Genomic DNA, 26600 nt, shown 5'->3' on the forward strand with positions numbered 1-26600 from the left:
ATCCCAGGACCCTGAGACCATGACCTGAGCCGAAGGCAGACGCTTAACGACTGAGCCACCCAGGCGCCCCAAGACTAACTGGTTTTAAATCCTGGCTCTGCCACTCACTAGCTGTGTGGCCTGGGGCAAGTCATGTAACCTATCTGAGCCTCGTCTATAAAATGGGTGCAATAATAGTAGGATCTAGCAGATAGCGTTCAAATGAGCTGATGCCCGTAGAGCCCAACACAGTGCCTGGTACAGAGCAAGTGCTTAACAAAAACCAACAGAGGCTAAGATCTCCAGCTCTCTGCTGTACGCATCATCATCCGAGAATGGGTTAGAGTAGCAGATGGTCCCGCACAGTGCAGATCTAACACGGCTAGCTTTTCAGGGGGCTCACCGTTTCCTTAAAGTAGCCTTCTGCTCCTTTTCCTCCGAGTCCCACGAGGTACAAGTGTCCCCAAGCCTTTCCTCCCACCAGTTCGGCCTCCACTCCATTCCCCAGCTAACTAAATAGATGGCATCTCTGCTAAGGATTCATGAAATCCTTCCCTGGGCTTCTCCCAACCACACCGTCTGAGCTTCGCTGCCCACTACCTAGTGGTGAAAGGGACTCATCTCTGGGAGGGCGGGGTCCAGAAGGGTGCAGGTCCCAAAGCACTAACAAAAAGGAAAAGAGTCCCACCTAAAACTTTGTCTCCCTCCCTCCCTCGGGACACTCCCTTGTCTGGGCTCCAGGGTGCTGCAGCTTCAAGCAGCTTTCCTTCACTTCCTCTCCCGTCTCCCTCCCCACCCTCTCCCGAGGATACAGAATCCGCTCTCTTGCAAGGGGTGTGGTGGCAGAAAGAGCGTTGCTTTCTGTGCAGGCATGCCCTCAGCATGCTCTCTGCATTCTAGTCCTCCTCACTTCTCCACTTGGATGGGGGGGGGAGGACGGACCCCGAGGCATGCCTGTGGCACCTCTAGAATCAGAAGGCAGGCCTCCATCCTCTTGAAGGTGAAGCTACGGTCTCCATAGAGATACAGAGTCTCTGGGTTTGGGGCTCATCTCTGGAACTGACACGTTTAAAAAGCTCTCCGTGGACCACACCTGAAGAAAGAGCACGCTCCCTCTTGTGCAAGGGGGCGGGAGGCCGGGAGGACAAAGTCACAGGACTCAGATTCCTAGAACTAGCCCCAGCCTACAGGACGCTCTCCGGGAGGACGCATAACTGCCTTCTGAGTCCTGGACCTTCTCGGGCTCAGGCAGCAGCTTCTAGGCTGCTTCACAAAGACCCTGAGCAGGGGTCTGCAGACCTAAATCAGCCCAAGGTGCCAAATGGACAGAGAGCCTTTATCTTGAGGCATTTGGAGCTGGTTGGGGCTAGAGATAGTAATTACACCTACCTCGTGGTGTTGTTCATGTGGAATTAGGAGTTATCTCATACAACATGTTTCAAACCATGCAAACATCCACTATTATTGTTACTATAAATATTACATATATGCATAAACAGGGTCTATAATACTCATGAAGAATAAATGAGTTCATGCATGTAAAGCATTTAGAACCATTATTAATGTGATCCCGGAGATTTAACAGAGAAATCCGAAGATGTCTTCAGGGTTTCAGGGGAGACCAAAGCCATTCTGGAGACATCGTTCTGGGGAAAGAGTTGGGTAGGGGGTCATGCAGAGGCTCAGAAAGGAGATGGCAGTTTGGGGTCTCTTACAAATTCAGAGTGTGACTAAAACCCTCACGCCTAACTTGTTGTTATAGATTTATGGGATTATGGGATTTGGTTATGGGGCCTGCCTGGTCTAATTAAAGTGTTAGGACTCCTAGGAGACCGGCTGTGGTTCGCGCAGCCTGGATCTTTAAAAATGCCTCGTGAATATACTCCTGGCTCCTTCGCACTGAAGACTCGGTTGTTCGCACTGAATGCTCCAGAGGTCATTGTATAGCTGTGGAATTTGTCTCTTCTGTCCCTAATGCCCAGTTGCCCCAAATGCCCCCCACCCCCTCGCCCCCATCAAGAATTCAAAAGCTGAAATGACTGTCCTTTCCTTGGCTCGTGGCCCCTGTGTGGACATGAGTTCTGCACACGGAGCACCTCCCTTTGCCCTGGCAAGTGGCCGCTGCTGCTGAGGGAATGGGAGGAGGTTTCTGGAAGGAGCTGGAAAGAAAAGCATCTTCTCACCCTGGGCTGGTGGCCCCCACCAAAGGTTCACCTTTCACCTGGCTCTGTCCCCAGCCCTTGCCCTGGAGGCGTAAATGGGAGGAGAGACACTCCAACTGGTCCCATGGCGGCAACCAATAATGCCACCGGGACCCTGTGGCGTCTCGGCTTCCATCTCCCACCCTGCTTCCTGCTGGACATGTCCACGCACAAGCCCCACTGGCATCCGTGTCCCGGCTGAACTCGTCACCTGTCTCCACTCGTCATTCTGCCAACTAATAGTCTGTGTTCCCCATCTTGCTTTAACAACATCACCACGGACCCAAGCCACCACCTCAGGGTCGTTGTCACCTTCTCTGTCTCCTTGGCCTTCCATGACACCCAGCCCTGTGGTTTCTCCGCGTGGACACGTCCCCGGAATGGCCCCTCTTCTCTGCTCTCACTGCCACAGTCCTGGTCCAGAGCACTTGGCACCTCTTGCCGGGACCCTGGGGATGGCCTCGCAATGGGTCTACCTGATTTTGGCTTCTCTCCCTTCCAGTCCTTCCACACTCTGCCTTCATAAAAACCTTTGATGGCTCCCTATTGCTCACAGAAGAAAGTGCAAAACTCTCAGCTCGGCCAACAAAGCCCTGGATAAGCTGATCCCAGCCACCTTTACCACTCCCTTGTCACTGTGGCCAGCTGCTCACCCCACACCAGTTGCCCCACCCTCCGGAACATGAACTTCCGCACAGATACTGTTCCCTCTGCCTGGAATGCTCTTCCCCAGCCTCCACCGCTCCTCCTGGAAAAACCCTCCATCCCTCTGGATCCAGCTCCAACATCCTTCACCTGTGACGCCTCCCTCACTTTCCCAGATGCCAGGTCATAGTGCCCCCATGCTATGTTTCTCAATGATAGCACCCATTGGACTATGAGTACTGTGTGTCTCAGTCTCTCCTACTATATGCAAAGATCCCCAAAGGCTGCCTGGGACCATATTGGGTTCCCTTTTGGATTCTCAGTATTCCCCCAGGCTTGGATACGATAAGCTGTTGGTTTCCTCATGTGTAAGTGGCAGCTGAAAATAATAGTTGCTACTTCCCAGAGCTGGAAGGATTAAATGAGATAAAGTATTTAATATTTGTGCAGATAACGATAATGAAGATGTTGATGATAAGAAGGAAGAATAGTTTGCATCCATTCAGCGATCCCTAGGGGCTAGGCACCGCCGTAAACTCTTTGCATGGATGAGTCAGCTAAATAGATGAGTTAATCCATGGAAACTGATGGATTGATTGTATGTGTGTGTATCCATAGTTATTACAAACATCATACAGATGACACATATCATAACCCATGTACTCCACACTGTGCCCGACACTTAGCGGGGACTCTGGTTTTTCCTTTCTTTCCCCATCTTTCTCCATCCTTCCTCAATAGCCCTCGCTACCCATCACCCTCCCCAGGGCTGGGGTAGGAGAGAGGTGAATCCAGAAGTAGTCATTCTCTCTGAGGACAGGGGCATGCTGTACCCTGCCTGAGGCCCCCATAAGTGCTGGCATGGTCGTGGACACACGTGGCGGGCTCTAAAGTAGCTCTTAGGCTGGGCTCGGCTGAGGAGGTCCCAGTTTTCAGCAATTGCTGAGGCAGGTCTTGGAGCTGCGGCTGGGAGGTTCTCAGGGGCCCGGAGAGAACAGCAGCTACAGCCAAGGGATACCAGGGGAGCGGATGGGGTCAGATGCGGTTCTGGCGCCAACCAGCCCGATGACCTGGGGCAAGTCGCTCTGCTTGCCTGTGCCCCGAGGTCCTCACCTGTAACACGCTGCCCCTCGGGGCTGTCTGAGGGTGCACAGCGTGACAGCTGTGAAGGCTGTGAAAGCTCTCGGCCGGAAGGCTGTGCAGAAGTGCGGTGTTGCTAACTTCAAGTGCTGGGGCTTCACTCAGCAGGAAACATTCAAGAAGTGGGGGTGGAGGGAGAGAGCGGGGGCTTGCGTATCCAGGACATATGGGGGCCTATATTTGTTGTCCTCCTGCTTAGCAGCATTAGTGATTCAAGCTGGTGCTGCCTGCGGAACACTCTGTCCTTCGGGATCCTCAGGGACAGCAGAGATTGCAGAGCTGGGAGGCTGAAGTCAGCGCACAATACTTTGAAAAATAGAGTGATAGGGATGAGGCGCCACGCACACAGGTTCATAGGCGTGCGTTCACACCCCTGAAGGCCCCCAACGCCGCCGCACGACAGCAGCTGGAGCTAATTACAGACAGACAGCTCCTTCTCCAGCTCTTTTTCTCGAAACTCCCAACCGACCCCCCACCCCCAGCGCCGCCCGACCCTGGGGATTGCCTGAGCTCTAAGAAGGGGTGTCGCTGGTGCCTAGAAAGAACATGGGGGGCAAAGGGGTGTAGGAAGCCACTATGTGGCTCCCCATCTTGTGGGGGTGGGTGGGAAGGAGGTGATGAAGTTGGGGTGGGGGGGGAGAGCTGGCTGGGATACAGATGCAGCTTTGTGTTAACAGATGTGCTGTCCTGGCAAGAGAGAGCCCAGGCACTCAGCTCCTCCTTTCTCCTTCATCTGAATCCACCCAGGGATCCCCTCTTAACCCTTCTCCCTCTTAAATCCTCAACTTCCTCTTCAAACTCTGTATCCGGCAGAAACCCCAATAAATGTTGACTGGATGGATGGATGAATACATGAAGCCTCTGAAAACCCATACTCCTCCCGAGCCCTATTCCTACCTTACAGACCATAATAACCCTGTAAGCCCTTTCCTCTGCTTTTATTTCCATATACTCCCCTTGGACAGTTTCAACTCTCCCCTATATGCTCCTGATCTTCATATCTCTCTTTCCAGCCCAGACCTCATCAGCTGCCTGAATGTCCCTCAAACTCCTCAAACCCAACGTGACCCACATTACATTCGTCAGCAATGACATCCCAGGGGAGGTTTCTGGTCTGCTGAGGGGGCCGGGGGGCAGAGGGGGGGAGGGAAGGACTTGCTGTATGCCCCCTAGCAGGCTAGGGACAATGAGCATGTTAGCATAGTCATGGAGCAGACTCCCGATTCCAGGGCCTGTCTTCATGCCAGGGGACCAAAGTCCTTCCCTTCACCCTTATAATAGTCACCTCCCACCCATAGGGAAAGCGAAATTGGGAACTCGGGCGGCTAACTGCCCAATCTGGGCTTCTAGGATCCTGGTTACCACTCCTCTTCATTCTGGAACCCTGTCCCAAGGCTCACCATAACCCTGCCCCCCCACCCCAACGCCCCTCCCCTGTCCCCCCGCCAGGTAAATATTGAACCAAGATTGCTGGAAACTGGGAATTTCATTCCCTCAGAGCAGCGTGGCAGGGAAGACCTAGAATGTTTACCGAGAGTCCACACTAGAATTCTTTCCTCGCCTTGGCAAGGATAAGAGCAAATAAAGCCCCCCCCCCTTTCCTTCAGGCCCTCCTGCATTTGGACAGGAGCCAAGGGAATGGGTTACAAACACAGTGGCCTTTGGTTCCTAACAGCCTCGGGGCCTGTGAAGGCAGGATCCAAATGTCTTCCTTCATTCCCGGGGGGTCCCGAGTACCATATCCGAGGATAAATGCAAGGTGTCATTATACCACTGTGTTATGGCCACATCTAGGCATTTTCAGGTTTTAAAACAAAGTGAAAGCTTTATCACCAATTTCAGTCTGACACACAAGATGTGAAGTAATTTATTTAAAGCACTCATGTATAATTTCAAAACATTCATTTGTTCGGTCGGCACATATATATTAAGCATCTCAAAGAGCCATCCATGCTTTCTGCCTTCAGACACAGCCCCTGTTCTAGTTGGGGGGAGAAATACTACAGGCAAGGGTTAACTGACAATCCAAGACCATGCCAAGTCCCAAGCACGCATGGCTCTTGCAGTCCCTTTGGCAGTACTTAAATTTTCCGTCCTACTGCTACTGTCACTGCCGTTGATCTCTTCTCCAATGTAGGATGGTGGTGGCTACGTCTCTAGGGTGCCTCGGTTCATATCTGAGTTCTACCATTCCCTAGCTACATGACCTTGGCTAAGTTACTCAGCCCCTCTGAGCCTGGTTCCTCCTCTGTAGAGTGAGGACAATAATAGCACCTCTCTACAGAGTTGTAGAGAGAATTAAATGAGTTAATACACACGGCGCTCTTAGACCAATACCTGGCACATTATAAGAACTCAATAAATGGGGCCCCTGGGTGGCTCAGTCAGCTAAGAGTCTACCTTCAGCTCAGGTCATGATCCCAGGGTTCTGGGATCGAGCCCTGAGTTGGGTTCAGTGCTCAGTGGGGAGTCTGCTTCTCCCTCTCCCTCTGCCCCTCCCCCTACTCATACTCTATCTCTCTCTCTCCATCTCAAATAAATAAATAAGATCTTTAAAAAAAAAAAGAGAACTCAATAAATGTTAGCAGTTATGATATACCTACCATTCTTTGTTACCACCAGAGGTCACGATTCTTATTGGGCTTCCAAAGGAAGCTCGTCAATGTCTTATTCATTCCATCCATTTAATCAACAAATACATGTTGAGCATCTACAAGACCCTGAGCTGAGCCCCGTTCGTATAGACAAACAACACATGGCTCCTGCCTTTGGGACTAGTGCCCTGCAGCACCTGGAAGAAGCAAACACAAATCCTCCCTAAAGGAAAACACCCTCCATCAGTTTTCACGGGATTACCATGGATAAAGTGTGGCCAAATATAAACTCATAATCCAAAATCACAAAGCACCCAATGAAGCCAGAAACAACAAAAACCAGTATTAGGTCCTCACAGATTCAGATGTTACAATTTTGTGATAGAACTTTTTTTTTAAGTTTTAGATGTATTTTTTTAAAGATTTTATTTGATAGAGACACAGTGAGAGAGGGAACACAAGCAGGGGGAGTGGGAGAGGGAGAAGCAGGTTTCCCGCCAAGCAGGGAGCCCGATGCGGGGCTCGATCCCAGGACCCTGAGATCATGACCTGAGCCAAAGGCATCCGCTTAACGACGGAGCCACCCAAGCGCCCCAAGTTTTAGATGTATTAAAAAAAAAAGGCAAAAGATTTTGAAAACATTAACAAAGAACAAGATACTGGCAGAAAATAATCAGAAAAAGTATCATCTTTTTACAGACGGCAAGGCTGGGGCTCAGAGAACAAAGTGACTCCTTCAATGCTACCTACACAGCTAATAACGAGGGATTCAAGTCAGGTTCTTGGCGTCTAGTATCCTTTTGGCAGACTCCGTTACCGGGACTGAGGCCTTTTTTTTCCCCCTAAGTCAGTCAAAGATGAGTACAAAGGGCTGCGCTAGGTATGTAACGAAGTACAAAGAGGAACAGGAGAGAGTCCCTGCCCTCAAGTAGATTAAGATCCAGTAGAGAGACACGGCTATACACATATAAAAATAACCACGGGAAAAAAAAATAACCACAGAGATCGGTCTGTGTGGTAGAAAGTGCTGTGGTCCGGAAGGACAGGAGGTGAAACTGGGACAGATCCTTGAAGGGCAGACAGGTGGCTCTGTGGGTTTGGTGAGAGGACTAGAGGAGACTGGGCACAGCCTGACTAACATCACGGAGCAAACGATCCTGAAGAGCGGTTCAGGGACCAGTGAGTTCATTTGGCTAGCACTCTGGATACATGCGGGGACAGGCCTGTGCCGCCACACAGGACCTGGCACTTGTAAGGGCCCCATGCTTGGTTTAGTGCACTGCTGTCACTGTTTTGGAAAGTCTTAATAACTTTTGAACACAGGGCTCCGCATTCCCACTTTGCAGCAGGGCCCACAAACGTGTAGCCAGTCCTATATAGGGGAGTGGGGGGCAAAGGGGGGCGGTGTATAGCTGGGAAAGCAGGGGCGCCCTTGGGAAGGACCCTGAACGTGACTTTGATATTGGCTCTGCAGACAGGGAGGAATCACTGAACATGTCTGAGTGTGGTTTTTGGAAACCACATGGTGGATGCAGTACAGGGGAATTGGAGAAAGGAGAGGTGGGGCTTAATCAGGAGACTATTGCAATAAAGCAATGGGGGCCTGGACAGGAATAGTGGTGGGAGACACAGAGAAGAAAAGAAGCTTCACGTTATTTAGTTGTCCATTCTACAGGTGTTTACTGAGCACCAGACAAGTGCTGGGCATTGTGCTAGGGGCTGAGATGCAGGGATGCCCAAAACTTCCACCCCTGACCTCAAGCTGCTTGCAGTGATGGAGGCAGTTGAGTAAACAGACCAGGACAGCCCCACGTGCTGAGGGCTAGGATCAGATTAAGTTACAGGTGCAGGGGCAGACAACTAACCTGAGAATAACAGGATGATGTGGCAGGTGCCATGCTATCGACGTTGTGGGAGTACGGAGGAGAGTCATCTAACCCCGATTGGAAAGGTCAGGGAGTCTCTTTCCCAGAGGTGTCTTCTGAGCTACATGTGGTCGTTGAGAAGACAGCAGCTAGGTGAGGAGAGGGAGGGAGGGGAGGACCAGCTAGTGGCAGAGTGGTGCAAATGCACAGAGGTAAGAGACTGTCTCTGGTCTCAGATGCCCTCTGATTCAATCGCAGCATGAGCTCCTTCTATGGGAGCATGGGAAGATGCGACCAAAGAGGTAGGAAATGGCAAACTAGGGAATCAGGTCTTCATCCTATAGAGCAGTTCTCAGCCTTGACTGCACGTTGGAATCACTTGGGGGAGCTTTAATCACCGATGACTAGATCCCACCCCCAGGGACTCAGATTTGATAAGTCTGTGGGGGAGGCGTTGGAATTTTTAAAAGTTTCTCCAGTTTATTCTAAACCATGACTTTAGGGTGGGAGTTCTCACATTTGAGCGCTATCAGAATCACCTGGAAGCCTTGTTAAACACAAACTGGGGGGGGGAGCGCCCCCCAGAGTTTCTGACTCAGTAGGTCTCTAATAAGTACCTGCTCTAATGAGTTCTCAGAGATGCTGTAGCCGCCAGCCCCAGGACCACAGTTTGAGAGCCTCTAGTCTCCACTGTGAAGCTGGTTACACTTAGGGATGTGTGTGTGTGTGTGTGTGTGTGTGTGTGTGTGTGTGTGTGTGTGTGTGTGTGAAATGATCTGATTTGCATCTTAGAAAGATCACTCAGGCCACTTTGGGGAGAATGGCCACAGAAGAGGGTATGAGAGGTAAAGCAGGAAGCTATCAAAGGAATCAAGGCAGGAGAAAACAGTGAAGGAGTCCTGAACCAAAGCAGTGGCAGGAGGGCTGGAGAAAATGGTTCAAATCTGAGGACTGCTTAGGAAGTAAACTTAGCAGGGCTTAGCAACTGGCTGAATGTAAAGGTGAGAAATAAGGATGCGGGAAGGACAGCTCTTGGGTTTTCACCCCGGGCAACCGGTGACTCCCAATTGTGCCGTTTGTGCTGGTTATCATAATCAAAAGTTAAATGTGTTCCCAGATTTGGGGTGGGGGAGGGGGGCATTCCTGTCCTCAGATCTCATAGCTGTTGCCTCGGGGAGTCCAACAGGGCTCTCACTGTCCACTCAACCCCTTACTTTCAGCACCATGAGTCCTCACCTCGGCCCTAATCAACTTGGGATTCTCTTCAAAATACCCGGAAAGGAAAAGGCAGATGGGGATCGCCCTGACATGATGACAAGCCACCTGAGCCCCAGGTCCAGGGCCTGCGCTTCTGCTCCAACCCCAGGTGGGTTTATTTCATTCATTTGTCGTCGTAACATTTGTGGGCCTGCTGCCCAGAGGGCTTGTGAAATATTCGGAGGCCACATTTCAGGTGCAGGTGAAGAATGTATAACCCGCTCTTAATATAACCAGGAAAACAAATGCAGCTAAAAAGGGAACCTGCAAAGATATTCATTCTGCATGGATTTAAAATGTGTAAAGACGAGCGATTTCCCTGTGCATCATCAGTCGTGACTACTTGTAAGTCTCCGTGGGCAAGTAGACTGCCAGCAATCAGCAGGACGGGCAGGATGATAGATGGGATAATTGTCCATTCGAGTACAGATAACTTTTGTGCCGTCGGAGAGTTCGACAGGAGATAGACATGGTAGATGGAAAAACAGCTAGAGTGATAGGAGTTGCAGCTCTATTTCTGGCAGTAACCATTCCCTGGCTGAATCAGTGATTAATCAAAGGCACATTCTCATTTGAAACTCTTGGCTCACTGGTGCACAACCCCCAACTTGGGGTTAAATTTAATAGCGTCATTAAAAACCGCTGTTCAAAAAACTCAAATCACTTTTCCCCAGAAGAAATCATGCCACATTAGAGAGTGCTTTTGTGAGCTCATGGGCAGCAACCACGTAGGGGGCGTGCCTATGTTTAAATGTTTAACATTTGAACCCTCAATGCCTAGCACAGGGGCTGATACATAGGGAGCACTCAATAAATGTTTGTTAAAGTAAAGTGAAATGAATTAATACATTTGTCCATTCATTCATCTGTTTATTCCTTCAACAGACATTCATTAAATACAGGAATTAAGAGCTCTGGTCTGGGAACCAGATGCTTCAGGCTTCAAATTCCAGTTCCAACCAGCTGTATGAACTTGGGCACGTTACTTAGCCTCTTCGAGCCTGATGGCGTCCAGTGCAAAAACAGGGGGAAACAATAGCTCTCGCTCTCAGACAGCTGTGCAAGGGGGCAACTGAGTGAATGGATGTAGGTGTTCAGCGCAGGGCCTGGCCCCTAGGAAGTGCTCACTAAAGGGCAACTATAATTATCCTAATTATCATCGCGTCGGAGGCACGAGGCTAGGCCTTTTTGTCGTGTAACTAGGTCCATAGAAGAGGCACAGAATCTCTCAAGAAATGGCAAGGCTGCTGGCCAAAGCTGCTTTTCATTAACGTGGTTATTTATGGTTCCCAGCCCACAGCCCTGCTGCCCGAGGCCTGCCATCCCTGGCCTGGTGCCCTCCCGTGGCAGCCCTGGCTGTCTCTAGGTGGGCTGTGCTCTAGTTGCGGGACGGGAAGGTGCAGGAGGAAGGTGAGGGCGGGCAGGGATCCAACTAACCATCAACAGGCAACTGCTTCCCGCGCCGCGTCATTGTTAACTTCCTTGGATGTCTTTCTGCACTTTTGTATAGCTCTTGCTGGCAACGTTTCTACCTACTAATTGCTATTTCTAATGTTTATCCTCTTGGCTCAGTTGAACAAGATTGTCCTTGATTTTTAATTTTAATTTTCAGGCAAACACAGTAGAGAACACTTGACTTGGGAGTTCAGTCAGAAGGTAAGGGAGGCCGTACAACTTAGTGGCTATGAGAGGGCTCTGGGCTTAGAAAACAACTGGCCGCCCAAGAGCTGTGTGACCCAGGGCACGCTACCTAACGTCTCTGAGCCTCAGCTGTCGGAAAGGGAAAGTGACAATGATGGTTGCCCCCTTCCCCGCTCTGGGCTTCTGTTTCTACCTCGGGACCCCAAAATAGGAGTCATGGCCCCCATTTATTGAGCACTTTACTGTCGCCAGCTAGTGGCAAGCCTTTGTGCACCTGATCCTCACTACTGAACAAGGCCTGCCTCTTTCCACCCCTTCGCAGAGCCCTGTTTAGACGAAGTCTGATAGATTCATTACAGGTCATGCCTGGTTTTTACAGCAGGCAAATGTAAGACCTTGAAAGGTATGCTTTTCATATCTGTCCACCTGGAAAGTCTGATGAGCAACTCCGGGGCTGGAGCTACGGACTGTTCATCTAATATGTGCTCAATAAACACTGAGTAAATGTTGGGAGCTGGGCCACAGTCAATAATGTACCTGAATGGTGCATTCCTTATACCTCCCGCGTTGCACTGCACGCCGCACAGAAAAGCGGAACGAGAGCACCAGACTCCTACAGGCCTAGGTTCAAACCCTACAGTTGGTGGCTGGGTATAAAGCACCTACCAGTGCTGGGGGGAGAATGCGGGGCTAGATACATGCGACAGTATTCCTAAGGATCCTAGCAGCATCAGTAACCGTACTAATAAGCAGCCGTCGTAATAATAACTATTAGCAAAAGGTAAAGTAGGAAAATTTCTCTAAGGATTCCCTTTGGCCTTAAGGGCTATGCGGGGCCCAAAATATGCTACATGGGTAAGTACAGTGCAGTTGACTTAGGTCAGCCTGGGTGTGAATCCCAGCCACCCACCTATCCATTGGGCAATCGTGCATTACACACCCCAAGTCCCAGTCTCCTCGGCAGTAAAATTAAGATAATTACGGTACCTGCCTCGCAGGCTTGCGGCGAGAATGAAGTGAGATATAGTATGTAAAACATACCTCACAGGTCTGGAAAAGGAAGCCATAACTCCTAACGAGAGCTGGCTAAACGCTCAACCCCCTATCTCTGACCCTGTCACACCCGAGGTCAGAAACACTGGGAAAAGGAACACTATCAGAACAAAGAATTCCCCATGGATGCAGAGAGAGAAGCTGCTCCTTTGCAGCAGACCCACCCAGTAGCTGGAGCTCAGGGAGTCCTTCAGGATGGGACGAAGGGTTGAAAAGGACGACTCCAACACATACAGTATAGTCGATCATGTCACCTCCTCCCAAATGGGTCAGAACAGCTGCGCCAATAACTAAGGAAGCCCAAACAGAAAACCCAAGTCAAAGCAGTTGCGAACTGATCATGGGCTGACCCTTCACTCTCGGCCCTGGTGTGGCTTCCCCCCACCTTCCTGGTGCCCCCCTGCCCCCACCACCCCCATTCTTGTTTAGACACGCACCAAGAATAGCATTCAGGATTCCTGCATTCTCTGACTTTTTTTTTTTAACTGTTTGGATTGGCTGTTCGCCAAGGCAACTGAAGAGCATTTTCAAAGAGCAGGTGAGTTTGGGGAAGATCTCTTATCTTCTCCAATATTTTACCTCCCTGTAAATTAAAGTGAGCAGAGATCCCCTTGGAAAGAGCATAGAAGTGCTCCCGGGGCTCCCGAATTAAAGTCCCTACAGGACACCCAACAAAGTGGTCATTTTCAAGGAACAAGTCCCCAGGTATGGTAGCCGCTTTTCTGAAATTAGAGATGTGATATGCTGGTTACATTTCTGAGGTGGAAACCACTCTGGGTTCCTCGTAAGCAGACGTGTGATGTATGGCATTCACAGCCATGGGTGTGAAACATCTGGTTCTAACCAGAACGTGGGGGATTTGCTCACAATTAGGGAGGGCAGGTAAATATGGCTTTGCCTCCTCTCGGTCTTGTGTCTGGCCCAGACGTGCAAATTCCTGTCTGCAAACCTATCCTTCCCTGCCAGAATTCAATCAGCTAATGTCAGCAACCAGCAGAGGTTCGCCCGTGGTTATAGTGAGTGCCACATGGCAACAGGTAATGACAACAGAAGGCGGCCAGAGAAGGGAGCCAAGCTCGGCGGAGGGGCAGGTGACCTGGCTTGCCAGTCAGAGGAGGGAACGGGTCCTGGTCTAGGGCCGTTGTGGGATGTGCAGAGAGCAGAAGTGGGAGAAAGTCAGCCAGGGCAAAGGACAACCAGCATTTACTGAGCACATACTGTCTGCAAGGCACCATGCCAGGTCAGGGTACGGTGTCCCATTTGGTCCCAGCAAGAGCCCCATTTAACAGAAAGGGAAATTGCACCCCTAAGGATAACACAGATCAAGAGCAGGAACTGGGCAGAGCATAAATACCAAAGCATCCAGAAGGCAAGGGACTTGGAATCCGTTGCCAAGAAACATTGAGGAAACCGAGTTCTTTGTAGTCATGGTGGTGGGGATTGGGAGATTTGCATCTAAGCCACTCCATCTCTTCAGCTGACTCCCTTTTCGGGTTGGCTCTGCCTGTCACACCTCGATGTGGCTGGTTAGGGCTGGTTTGATAGGGACTGGGACCAGAAGAGGGATAGACAGGGGGCGCCTGGCTGCCTTAGTCGATAGAATGTGCGACTCTTGATCTCAGGGTTGTGAGTTCGAGCCCCACATTGGGTATAGAGATTACTTTAAAAAAATATTTTAAAAAAAGAGGGATGGGGCACCTGGGTGGCTCAGTCAGTTGAGCATCCGACTCTTGATTTTGGCTCAGATCACGGTCTCAGGGTCATGGGATCGAGCCCCGTGCTGGGCTCCATGCTCCGCATGGGGGCTGCTTGGGATTCTCTCTCTCCCCCTGCCTCAGCCCCTGCCCCTGCTCTCTCTCAAAATAAAGAAATACAATCTCTAAAAGAGAGAGAGAGAGAGAGAGCTAGACAGGTGTCTGCAGTAGATTCCTTCAAAGAATATATCAATGGCCACATGCCATCAAATTCCTGCTAGCCTACAGGCAGGAGAAGAGGATCAGTGAGTTGCAATAGAAAAATTGGCCCATGAACTTGAGCTCTGTTTATACGTCTATAATCAATGCCAATCCTGTCTGTGTTTGGAAGCTGTTCTGCCATCATTAATACCTGTTGATAAATGCAAATATGCTTGACTTTCATTAGCAGAGACCCAAGCTTAAGCACACTGACAGCTTCGATCAAAGCACAGGTCCTACAGAAACTACCACACAATAGAAGTAGCAACAGAACTCTGATTCATAAATTGTCTAAATAGTCTTCCCCCACCGACAACATTAGCCCTTGTTTGTTCTTGAGCCGAAACTGTCCTTGGCTCTGATGAGCAGTGAGCGAACAAGTGCCCCTGTACTGCAGCATCCTACCACTAGGGTGTACAACTCCCACACGCATGAAAAGCTAGCATCTCTCACCTTCAGACCACGGTGCCTACAAGCAACTCAAGTCCCAGTGCATGAAAAGAGCTAGGTCCTGCCTGGTCCTTTGAAGGGCCAGAAAACCGTTTAAATGTGGCATACATCAAGAGCGATCCATTTACACTGATTGGGCTGCGAAATGAAGTCAGAGGGGTCGGCTAAGAGCCTCACACAATGACAACACAGTTGCATTCCCAGCTGTGTGAAATGACCAGCATATCATGATTGCCTTTTCACGCAAATGTCAATGACATAATCCTAACAGGCTTGCGGCTCTCTCACTGGTGTAATAAAACAATGACCCAATTATTTTGGAGGGCCGAAGCGGCAGATGTGCTGACTGGGCATGTTGTGCAGGGCGCTGTGTGTGATAGACGGGGCACAGTAGGGCAGCAAACTGTGTGCCGAGGATTTGAAACCTGCCTCCCGGGCCAAAACTCCTGCCATTCATCTGGTCGGGGCGGGGGGGGCGGGCGGAGGAAAAAAAATAAAACCATTCAGTATGAAAGTTCCCACTTGTTCTCATGACGGGGGCCAGTTGGGAAAATGTGGCGCAGTGCTGATTGAAGCAAATTCTGTTTAAAAACCCAGCCGGTTTGTGGGTATTTGTTTATTTATAACTCTGCCCCCCTCCGCCTCCCCCACACCCTGCCTCCTTCTGCAAAGGATTTGAGATGGGATTTGAACACTGCAAGTTTGTTTAAGTCCTAAACAGGTCCAGCTACTTTTTTTTACACTGACGACAAAAATGAAACCCTCCGAATCGAGCGCCTTGCTCTGTAGACACTGCCCCGGTTTTCCCAGAGCTGGTCCTCCTTGTAGCCCGTGGTGAGAGGGACCTCTTGCTCCAGAATACCTTGGTCTCCGCTGCTACGTTTTAATGTAAACCAGGGAAATAAACATGAGCCCAGAAGCCTGAAGCCTGACAAAATAAAGGAATACTGATTCACTCCCTCCCTCGTTCCTTCATTCACCCAACAAATATCGGCTGGTACTCACTTAATTCTGGAACGAGCTCTATGCCAGGCACAGGGGAAGTAAAAGTGAAGAAGACCCAGTCCTTGCATTTGAGAAGCTCCCAGTCTAGTGAGAAGGACAAGTAGACAAGCCCCTGCCCTGCAGTGTGATTAGTGCTTGGGGAGAAGTATGCTCAGGGACCACAGGGTATCGTGGGTGCCCCCCGGGGGCACAGGTGACTTAGTGCATGGACTCAGGCTCAGGCTGCCTTGGGTTCAACTTTTGGTTCTGCCTCTCACTGACTGTGTGCCCTTGGGCACTTTACTTAACATCTCAGAGCCTCGATTCCCTCATCTGTAAAATGGGGCTAATAATAGAATTGACGTCATTGGGTTATTACGAGAATTAAATGAGATAAACTGTGTAGAACACTTAGAACAGTCCCTGGCACATAGTAAGCACCCAGTGAAAAGCTTTTCATGCTTTCTGTTCCTTTTGTTTGATTTTCGTAAGACTCTGTGTTTGGTGATGGGACTCTAAGGACTGGTTTCTAAAACAGAACTGCTCTCAACAAACTCCTCCCTTTAGCCTGATTTTTTTTTTTCATTTGGAATGACACAGTTCTGTCATGATTTTTCCCTCAGCAACCATATGTTTGGCAAGAACCTCAGGGAGAAAATATTTCCCAGATGGTTTTGTTTCTGTCAGCCTACTATGTGCCAAGCAGCCCTCCTCCAGGTGAAAGGGACACATTGCTGAGCGATAAAAACAAGGTCCCTGTCCTCTTGGAGTTTACATTCCAGTAGGAAAGACGGACTATACACAGACAAATATAAACAGACATAATCACCCAGAGAGGCAAGTGTGATTAAGGAAGGATTGCCAGTAAAAGGAACATCAGGGACGGTCAGAAGGGAACTGAGGTGGTCAGAGAAGGCTTATCTTAGGAGGTAACACTTAAGCTGAGACTGAAAGGTCCAGAAGCCTCCCACGTCAAAAGCAAGAGCAAAGGTAGTCCAGGCAGCAGGAACAGCATGTGCAAAGGCCCCGAGGCAGGAAAAGACTTTGAGAATGCTCCAGAAGTCAAAAGGACCACATGGCTGGGACATACAGCCCCGGCAGGGAGGAAAAGCAAGGAGGATGATTATATGCATTTTGAAGATGAGGAATGGAAAGCCCAGAGAGGTTAATGGACTTACCCACAATGCCTTGCACATAGTAGGCACTCCATATGTTGCAGAATTCCCAGGCAGTAGGGCGGGGCTGAGGCCATTTGCCTTCCAATTCGGACTGAGATTTCCCACCACAACTAGGGATCAGCTACCCAGGAAGACTGAAACATACAGTCTTTTTCATTGGTGAGTCATAGGCAACGCACATTAGAGTGTGGGGTCGAGTGGCCCCAGCTGCCGCCTGAGTGTAAGGGGCGGGGGTGGGCTCAGGCCATGGCTGAAGCTTTTTAGCATGTTTATGATGAGCTGAAAGCACTCACTGCTTAATTTAAAATACCGCTCACACATACACATACAATTCAGCAGCCGGGGGGAGCTGCCAGGAATTGAGGCTAAGTGTAGAAAATTGGAGGATCAGGAATATCGGGTACCCAGCCTCACTTCCCAGCACCCACAGGCTGCCTCTGACCCCATATAGTTCCATCTTCCCTGGTAAACTCCCAGAGGTCAAGACGTGGATGGGGGCAGCAGAAATTCGGGTGGGAAGGGAAGCCTGCCTCTGCAGAGCCCGTGGTGCCGGCTACACTGGGAGCTCTACCTGATCTTCAGTTTGCTTGCCCTCCTCTTCACCCACGCCTATTAAAATAGCCCTCTAAGCCCAAACCCACTCTCCTGGTGAAGAGTCCCCTAGCAGTACCTCACAACACCCCCCCCCACTCCACCCCATCTTCATGTTCCTGGAAATCTGACCGTTGGGGAAAACTCATTTGGCCCTGATCGCAAACTGCCTGTGTGTATCTCGTCTCCCCAACCACACGGGGGCCCTGAGCACACATCTGAGGAACTGCCGTGCTTGCTTTTGTATTCCCCACAGCTCTGGGCACTGTAGCATGCACGTAGTGAGAGCCCCCAAGGGCTCTTCCTCAGGGGCAGCGCCAGAGTAGCATTTGAAATGCCTTTTGGGTCGAGTACCTGCTCTTCACTGGAAAACCAGAACCTGAACTTGATGGAACTGCGAACACCCTCAGCAGTATCCGGTTTCCTTGCTATTGCTCCCCTACACCCCTGGGGTGGGGGGGGGGGTTACCTGCCCACAGACTGGATGGACCTGCAGGCTTCTCCCTCAAAATGCCCCACAATGCAACACGGCTCTTTGCTCATAATATCCCTTCCGACAGGCAGGTCCTCTCTCCCAGTTATGCCTATCAACACCCCACTCACCCTTCACGGTCAAATCCGAATGCCGTCTCTACCATGGCCCTGTGCCATCATCCCCGACCCCTCACGGCACCCTGCATCTGCCCCTTTCAGGCTACAGGCCGGTGGGCTGGTATAACCTAGGTTCAGATTCCAACTCCATTACTTCTCTCAGCAAGCTCAGTTTTCTCTTCTGGAAAAGGGGGTAACAACCCGCCTCAATGGGATCTGGGGGGTTGCCAGTAACATAACGCTGCCCGCCCACCACTCAACACAAGACTTAGCCTGTGGAGCTCGGTAAGTGCTAGTCATCATCATCCTCTTCATCTCTAGGAAGCTGGGTGAAGTAAATGGCTGAGAATGTGGGCTTGGGACCCAGACACATCTAGGTTCTGGGCGTGGTTCGGTCACTTCCTAATGGCGGCGTGCCCTTGGGCCAGTCACTTCCTCCGGGAGGCCCAGTTTGCTCGCGTGTGAGATGAAGTAATTAGAGCTTCCCCACTCCCACCACAGAACAATTGGGAGGGTCTAAAGACGTCAAGTAGGCAAGGTAAACCACTCAGCACAGGGCTCGCTGCCTCAAAATTGCTCATTCGCGTCTACATAGCCCTACAGCTTCTAAAGCTCCTTTCGGGGCCCGGACGATTTTTACTTATCTGTGCATCTCTCCCTGCCTAGCTTAGCCCAGAACCTCTGCATCTGGCAGGCCCACAATAAATCACTGTTGAGCTGAATTGAAAACCCAAACCAGATGTGCTTCCTCCCCTGTCAAACGAAGCTTTCAGGCACTGCTGCCCCTTCGACTCCCCCTCCCTAGTAGCTCAGCGGCCACCTCTGCCTCAGTGGCTCTGGGGAATGAGGCTGGGTGGTGAGGAGTGATAGGAAGAGGTGGGGAGGGGGGAGGAGGGCCAAGCTGGGAGAGGAAGTTAGGGAGGAAGGCTCCTGGCCACTTCCAAGCACATTGCCTTGGGACGGCGTTATCCTGAAGTCTGTGTTGAATGCAAAGAGGTGGGTTTGATTCCAAAAGCCCTTCACCCAGCCAGGGCCTAGCTGTCGAGGAAACCCACCTCTCCCCGAAACACCCAGAACGGGCAGTAGTAAGTGAAGGTGTCAGGAGAAAGCTCCCTTCTCCTTTGGCAGAGATGCTAAAGGTAAAAATCGGCTTTAGGACCTATAAAAAGAGGCCCTTGTCTTCAGCGTGCCTGAGCCAGGGCTGCGCAGACAGGGCAGACGGAGTAGTATGCTGTCCAGCACAGGGTCAAGGCTAAGAGCCAGGCGTCAGAACACAGCTGCCTGGACTGGGACTCTGGCTCTGTCACATACTGACGTGCCTGACTCCGAGCAAGCGACCTAACCTCCCCATGCCTCTGTGTGTTCTCCTCTGACACAAAGTGCCCAATAACAGTCCCAATGAGAACTGAATGAGCTAGTGTTTGTAAAGCACGGACTGTGTGCCTGTTGGTTAAATAAAAATAAATTATACCTCTGGCCCCCTGTCGGCCACACCGACCCGGGGGGCAGGGTAGCCGAATGGTTAGAGCTTGCCGGTGGAGCTGGCTGAGCTCTGCTTCCCACCCCGCTCACGGGACTTCAGAGCCGAGTCTATCTGAACCTCAGTCTTACCATCTCTCATGTGGGGACAGCACCAGTCCTCCCTCCGAAGCCTGTGGCAAGTTTTCAATGAGATAGCTCCCAGGTCGTGAACATAGCGCCTGACGCCGCCGAGGGAGTCAGCACCCAACAAAGGCAAGAGGACTCATCATCTGAATCTTGGACAGTGCTGCTTGCCATTTTTTTGCCTCTTCTGGGTTAACACACGACAATTAGTTTTGGAAATCCTACCGCAGTAAAGGAACAATTTCATCATTTTGCCAATGAAATTCCTAAATATCGTATCCAAGAGCCAGGAAAAGGGAAACATTTTTGGTCATTTCTAAACCACGCAAGCATGGGCAATCAGTTTCCCCAGTCAGCAGTTCGGAACCTCCCTCCCCAAAGCTGCAGAAGGCACTTTGCAGGACAAAATCGAAGCAATGAGTATTTTCCTTGCAAACAAAAGCCATCTTTGTTTGCTGACCAGCTTTGGGAGAAAAAATACCTCAACCCAGGAGCTTGGAAAATTCTTGAAAGTTCTCATTTTATTCCAGCAAATCCAACCGAATTGGCAAGACTCCTGGCCATGTGAACCTGAGTCAGAATGAGTCGCCTCTACCCACCCCCCCACAGCACCCAGAACCCAGCAGGGTACACTGGGCATCAATACACATTGGTTGTCGAGTCCTCCATGGGAGCCCCAGATTTTATTTCTGCAATGTCTGCTACATTGCCAAAGCACTCAGAAAGCAGCACCAAAGAACCTTTTGGAAAACAGGAAAAAAAAAAGCATCCATCAACTCACCACTCTAACACAACTCTTAATTTTGTGTGGAAAGTTTTCTTCCAGTCTTTATCCACGTGCAGACATATTTTTACAGCACTGTAGTCATAGGGAAAAACTGTAGCAGCTTCAGCCAAGAACCAGATACCATACAGCTCATGTCACTAAACTTTCCAAGTGAGGGCTTTTTCCTCCCTCATTCACTCCATTCATTCAGTCAGTCAGTCATTCAACAAACATGGATTTAACCAGGCTCTTGTGCGACGCCCTGGGGAGCACGGAGATGGGGATGACTAAGTCCCTGTCCCCGCCCTCAAGCAGCTCCCAGTTTAGTGGGGGGAAACAGACAAGTCAGCAGGAAATTCCAGCATACTAGGGAAAATGCATAAATGCAACAGAGAGCACAGAAGGGAAAGGACCATTACAGGTGGGCAGGAAAGGGGTGTGGGGGGCGCCCGGGGGGGCGAGACCAGGCAAAACATACACAAAGGCATGAAGTTAGAGGAAAACGAGGTATCATCGGGTAGCCACAAATCGTTCAGCATGGTTGGCTCATAGGCAGATGGCAGTGGACCCCGCAAGAAGGCGGGCCAGGGGCGGTGGGCGGGGGGGGGGGGGAAGTAAATCATCAAGACGAAAGGTTTTGGTTTCATTCTGGAAGACTGTGGGGGAACTTCGGGAAGATTGTAAGCAGGGCAGTAGCACAGTCAGATGCACATTTTAGGAAGATTGCCCCGGCTGCAGAATGGAGGGTAGATGGGAGGACGTGAGCTAGGTCACAGGGGGACCTGGGGGCTGTCACGGCAAATCGCTCCAGATGAAGGAGGGTCTAAGCGAATGAGATGGCTTCTCCACCGACCCTCTCTGTGTCACCTTAGTATGCGACTTAACCTCTCTGTGTCTTCATCCCCTTTCCTCCGCAAGGCAAAAATAACCAGAGCATCTCCCTGGTGGAGGATTAGATGAGATACTGCCTGCAAAGCACCTGGCATAGCGCACATGTTAACTGTCCCTCCCCACCCCCCACACCCGTTCCTTTCTCTTCCACTTCACCCCTCCTTAAAGGCATGCACGGTATGGAGCATGGAAGTGGCCGAGGCAGGATTCTAACCCGGACAGTCTGACTCCAGAGGGCAGTGGAGAAAGTTTGAAAGTGCAGTTGTTCAGGACAGTTACTTAGAAGGACTGTTTAGCTGAGTCGAGGGCCCAGCAGAGGTTGGAAACTATGACTTTCGAGTGGGACTAATCAACAAAGTGATGGGATCTTCTCCAGCAGTGTTCCTCCATCTGGGTGCAAGCACAGAGGAGGAGGCTGTCAGTTAAATTTATCCAGGCTGGGGTTTTTGCCTGGTGGATGTGTCAGAAGGACACAGGCAGGGCAAAGGGAGTTTAGGATATAGGCAGGATTCTGAGGTCTACATTCCAGGAGCCAGGCCAACAGACTTGGCTTCCAGTCTCCTCTCTGTCCAGTACTAGCTGTGGGACTATCGGGTAAGTCACTCAACCTCTCTGAGCCCCAGTCAACTCAGTAAAACAATTAAAAAAAAAAAAGACAACAGTACCTGTCTCATAAAGTTACTATGAGAATTACATGAGATTATTGAAATGATGGTGTAAGATATGCCCGGCACATATATATTCATTATTATTTTATCATCATCATCATCATCATCATCATCATCATCAGTTTCAAGGATGAATAGGGAAGGGAGGAAGGCAGGAGGGGCTGACTGGGTGGGAGAATGAAGAGGTCTTAAGAGCCCGGAGAGCCTCCTGGGCTTAAAAAAAAAAAAAAAAAAAAAAAAAAAAGGATGAGCTTTGGGGGTCAGTGAATGGGATGTGGATGGCAGGGGGTGCTGAGATGGAGCGGCTCTGACTGGTGATGGAGTATGATATGGCTAGAACGGGGATGTGTCCTGCACATGGATCATGGATGTTGAACTCACCCAGAATGATGCCAGGACTTGGGGTAGAGAAGAAGACAGTGAGCCAGATGTCGAACTCTTCGTTGAGTGGATGAGTGGGGGTGGTTTGGCCAGGAGGGGGTTGGTTAAAAAGAAGGGTCGATGAGGAGAGAAGAGAAGAGGGTGCTGTAGCCAGATGACATGAGAAGGAGGATTTCTTGGCCGAAGGCGGAGGAGTAACGTCTGGAAGCAAACAGGAGAAGCTGGAGCACAGACCCCACCTCCTAGCCCTAGGGTGCCTGTGGTGTGAGCAACGTCCACTAGAGGGCGCAGCAGGCAAAGCCGTGAGCCCGTCCGTGGAGACAGGTTTCAGCACTCGCAGGCGCCAAGGTGGAGAACCGTGTTCTGGGGATTGTTTCCCCCGCGAGGCAGGGGCGGGGGGAGGGGGGATTCCAGCCGGTGCAAAGAAGAATAGGAGAGGGCAGTAGGAGGGAGACAGATGAGTCAGGGGTAGTGGGGAATGTAAGCAAAGAGCAGGATGGGGATGGTCTGGAAGAGGACGGATGACAGGCAGGGAGACTCACGTTTGGGTTGTAGCCAATGACTGGGGGATGTGAGGCTTGGTGGGATTAACTGTCCTCAGACTTCCAAATGGAGCTTTTTTCCCTTTACGTCTTTTGTTTATTATAAAAGTAACACATGCTTGTTTCAAACAATTCTAATCATTACTGAAGTGAAAATCCGCCTCCCCCATACCGTTCCCCAGAGGTAAGCACTGTTGACAGTCTGTCTGTTCTTCCAGATTTTTTTCCTATGTATAACATATAATACCCTTAACAAAAATCAGATCCTACTCTACCAAGTCTTCTGCAGCTTGCTTTTGTCGCCATACTATATTGGAAAAATCGTTGCATATTAGCGTATAAAGAGCTTGCTTGTCCTAATCTGTGGCTCCGTCCCTATTGTCATCATTAGAGTACATAGTAAGGATAGTAATGGGTGGCACTTAGTGAATGCTCTGTGTCAGGTGCTAAGTATTTCATTTGGATTAGCTTCTGTCCTCCTCACGTCATGAAAAAGGTATTAGTATTGTTCCCATTTTACAGATGAGAGAATCGAGGCACACTGAGGTTTAGAAACTTGAGCAAGGTCCCACGGTCCACAAAGGCGAGAAGAAGAAGTCAAGTCTAGCCAGTCCGAGCATAGAACCCACATTCTTAATCATGAGCGTTGTGAAACCCAGTATGCCATTATTTAGAGGCGCTATAACTTATTCCAACTTTTTGCTCTTTACAAAGGAACATCCTCAGACATAGACCATTTCCAACGGACGAAACCCCTAAAAGAAGACGTTGATGGGTCAGATGATTATTTCAAATCACTCTCCGGAAGTTATGCTCAGTTAGATGTGCTCCAAGAGCGAATGCGCGTACCTCTTTCACCATATCCTCACAAACACGGGGGTTTTAGCAACCTTTAAAATTTTGGTCACCCCGCAAGATGAGACGTGACATTTCAATGATCTAAATGCTGTCTTGATTTGCATCATTATTACTCATTTATTACTGAGGTTGTGAACACTTTCATTCGGCAGAAGCCCTTTGTGTCTCCCCTGTGAATTGCTTATTCGTTAATCTTTGACCATTTATTAGCGGACTGTTCATCATGTTCTCTCTGATCTCTAGAAGCTCATGCTTACTTACGTTCCTTCGACAAGTATTTACCGAACACCTACTGTGTGCCCAACATTGTCCTAGCTCTAGGAGGACAGTGGCGAATGAGCAAAGCCCCAGCTCTCATGAAGCTGACATGGGAGTCGGGGAAACAGGTAATCAGCAAATAAATAAATAATGCAATTGCAGATCAGGGTGAGTGCTATAAGGAAAATAATGCACTTCCTATAATGGAGCTCTTAAAACGTTATGAATAATAACTTGCTGTCTGCCTTCTGTGTGTGACTTTATCCTGGTTTGTCCTTTGTCTTTCTGCTTTGCATGAGATCTCTTTTGCCGAGCTGAAGTTGTTCAATTTTTGCAGAGTCAAATCTGTCATTGTTTTTCTTTATAGCTCCTAGGGTTTCTTCTTGCCTTGCCAAGACTTCCTACCTTAGGAGTTAAAAAATATTCTCCTGTGCGTTCTTCCAATCTTTCCATGATCTCTCTGCTTAAAATCTAAACCTTGGACGAAGGTGGAATATATTTTGGAATAAGAAGTGAGAGAGAGAGAGAGAGATTCAGCTTTATTTTTTTCGGATGGCAGGCCAGTTGTCACAACCAACAGCACCATGTATTAAGCGGTGCATCTGTGTCCCCAGAGTTGATGAAGCAAGGCCCACAGGAAGAGCCTTTCTCGGGGTCACGTAACAAATGAGTGGTGGCAGAGCTGGGCAGAAATGTAAGGTCCTAGGAGTGCTGACTTTCATGGCAACGATATGCATCCAAGCTTGCCCTGGGTCCATCCCTGGTGCTCTTGAACAACCCCCCCCCCATGCCAAGATTTACTGTCCGCACCACGGGCACCTCCCCTGTTCCAGTAAGCCCCTTGACCTCTTGCTCACGGTAGGAGTGGGGTGACCCGTAGCAGCTCTGCTACTTATAAATAGGCAAATACCTGCTGATCTCTGCTGAGATAACCTCACATTTGGGGCAGCTTTGGCTGCAGAGTGCTGGGGGCAGAGGGCAGACAGATTCACCATTTAGGAACCAAAACAGGAGGTGTCTTTTCTAAATAAAGGAATCTGGCATTGTTTTTCATTCGGTTGCTGATGGAGCAGCTGCTGTCCCAGGAACCTTCCAAGGGGGCTGCCTCAAATTATGCCAAAGGAATCTGATGTGTTCTGTGGCTCCAGCTAGAACAGACCTAGAATCCATAAGGTTATCTTGCAAGGACGAGTGCTTATACCACCTTCAGTGCAGCTTGGCTTCATATTTCATTTCATTTGGTGTTTCCTATCCAGGCTTGCTCTTCTCCCTCTACATTTCCTGGAGCTGTGGACATTTTTGCCCCCTCCCCCCAAGAGACAGACAAGCAGGGGGGTGTCTCTAGGGGAAAAAAAAGAAAAGGGAAGTGGGAGTCGAAGTCATTCGGGCGACTTGAAGTGACTTTTTTTTTTTAAAGATGGTATTTTCCCCAGTTATGGGGAGATTTTCAGTCAAAGTGTTCGAACAAAATAGGTGGATAATTGCCTCCATTACTTCACTTGGCTTTCCATGGACAGACACGTAGTCGAAGGTGTCGGCAAGTTCTTATTATCCTGCTACCTTTGGTGTGGTTTTTGTTGCTTCTCTCCTAAACCCCTGCCATAAATCTACAGCTGGGAATAGGGTGAAACAACTTTTTAGCATCTCCTCTGGCCCCTGCCTACAGGCAGAGGGGGAAGCCAGTCTCTGCGGTGAGATTTAAGGTCTTTCTTTTCATGCCAAGGATCTCGCTAACCAGCCACAGTGTCGGATGTTCCCACAACCAACACAGTAGAAAGAAATCTGAGTTCCATCCAGCTCTGACTCTGCCTGGTGACTTGCTGTGCGCCCTTGGGCAAGTCGCTGACCCTCTCTGGGACTCAGCTGGCTTCCAGTAAAAGGAGAAGGTCAGTCTGAGTGGATTCCCGAACCAGGCTCCTTGTCAAGATCTGGATGCAGATTCCAGGCCCCAAGTCAGACTCACTGAATCAGACTATCTGAGAGGTGGGAACCACCATATCTGAATTTCAACCAAATGCCCCTATGATTCTACTGTTCCATGAACCAGGTGACCTCAGGGTCACTTCCGCCTCTGACATTAGGGGGCTCGATCCTCCCTGTCCATTTCTGTATTTTATCTCTAAGAGAGGTGCTTCCCTTTACCCACCCCTGCCCTCCCAACACACACACACACACACACACACACACACACACAGACACACACACACAGACACACACAGACACACACACACACACACACACACAGACACACACACACACGAAAGGAGCCCATTATCTCATCAGGAGCCTTAAAAGCTTTAGCCATTCATTTATCGGAGAGTGAGCAGTCACCTTTGAGGATAGGACTCAGAAAGAAGGGGTTCACACATCACTGATGGGGATGAGGGTCAGGAGAGTGAAACACAATGGCAGCAACCGCAGAAAAATGGGGAACTGGATCCGCCTAAGAGCCCACTGAGGATGTACAAGACATTGACATATCGTAGGGACTACACTTGAGGCTCATT

Source organism: Zalophus californianus, chromosome X, assembly GCF_009762305.2.
Source record: "Zalophus californianus isolate mZalCal1 chromosome X, mZalCal1.pri.v2, whole genome shotgun sequence".
NCBI lineage: Eukaryota > Metazoa > Chordata > Mammalia > Carnivora > Otariidae > Zalophus > Zalophus californianus.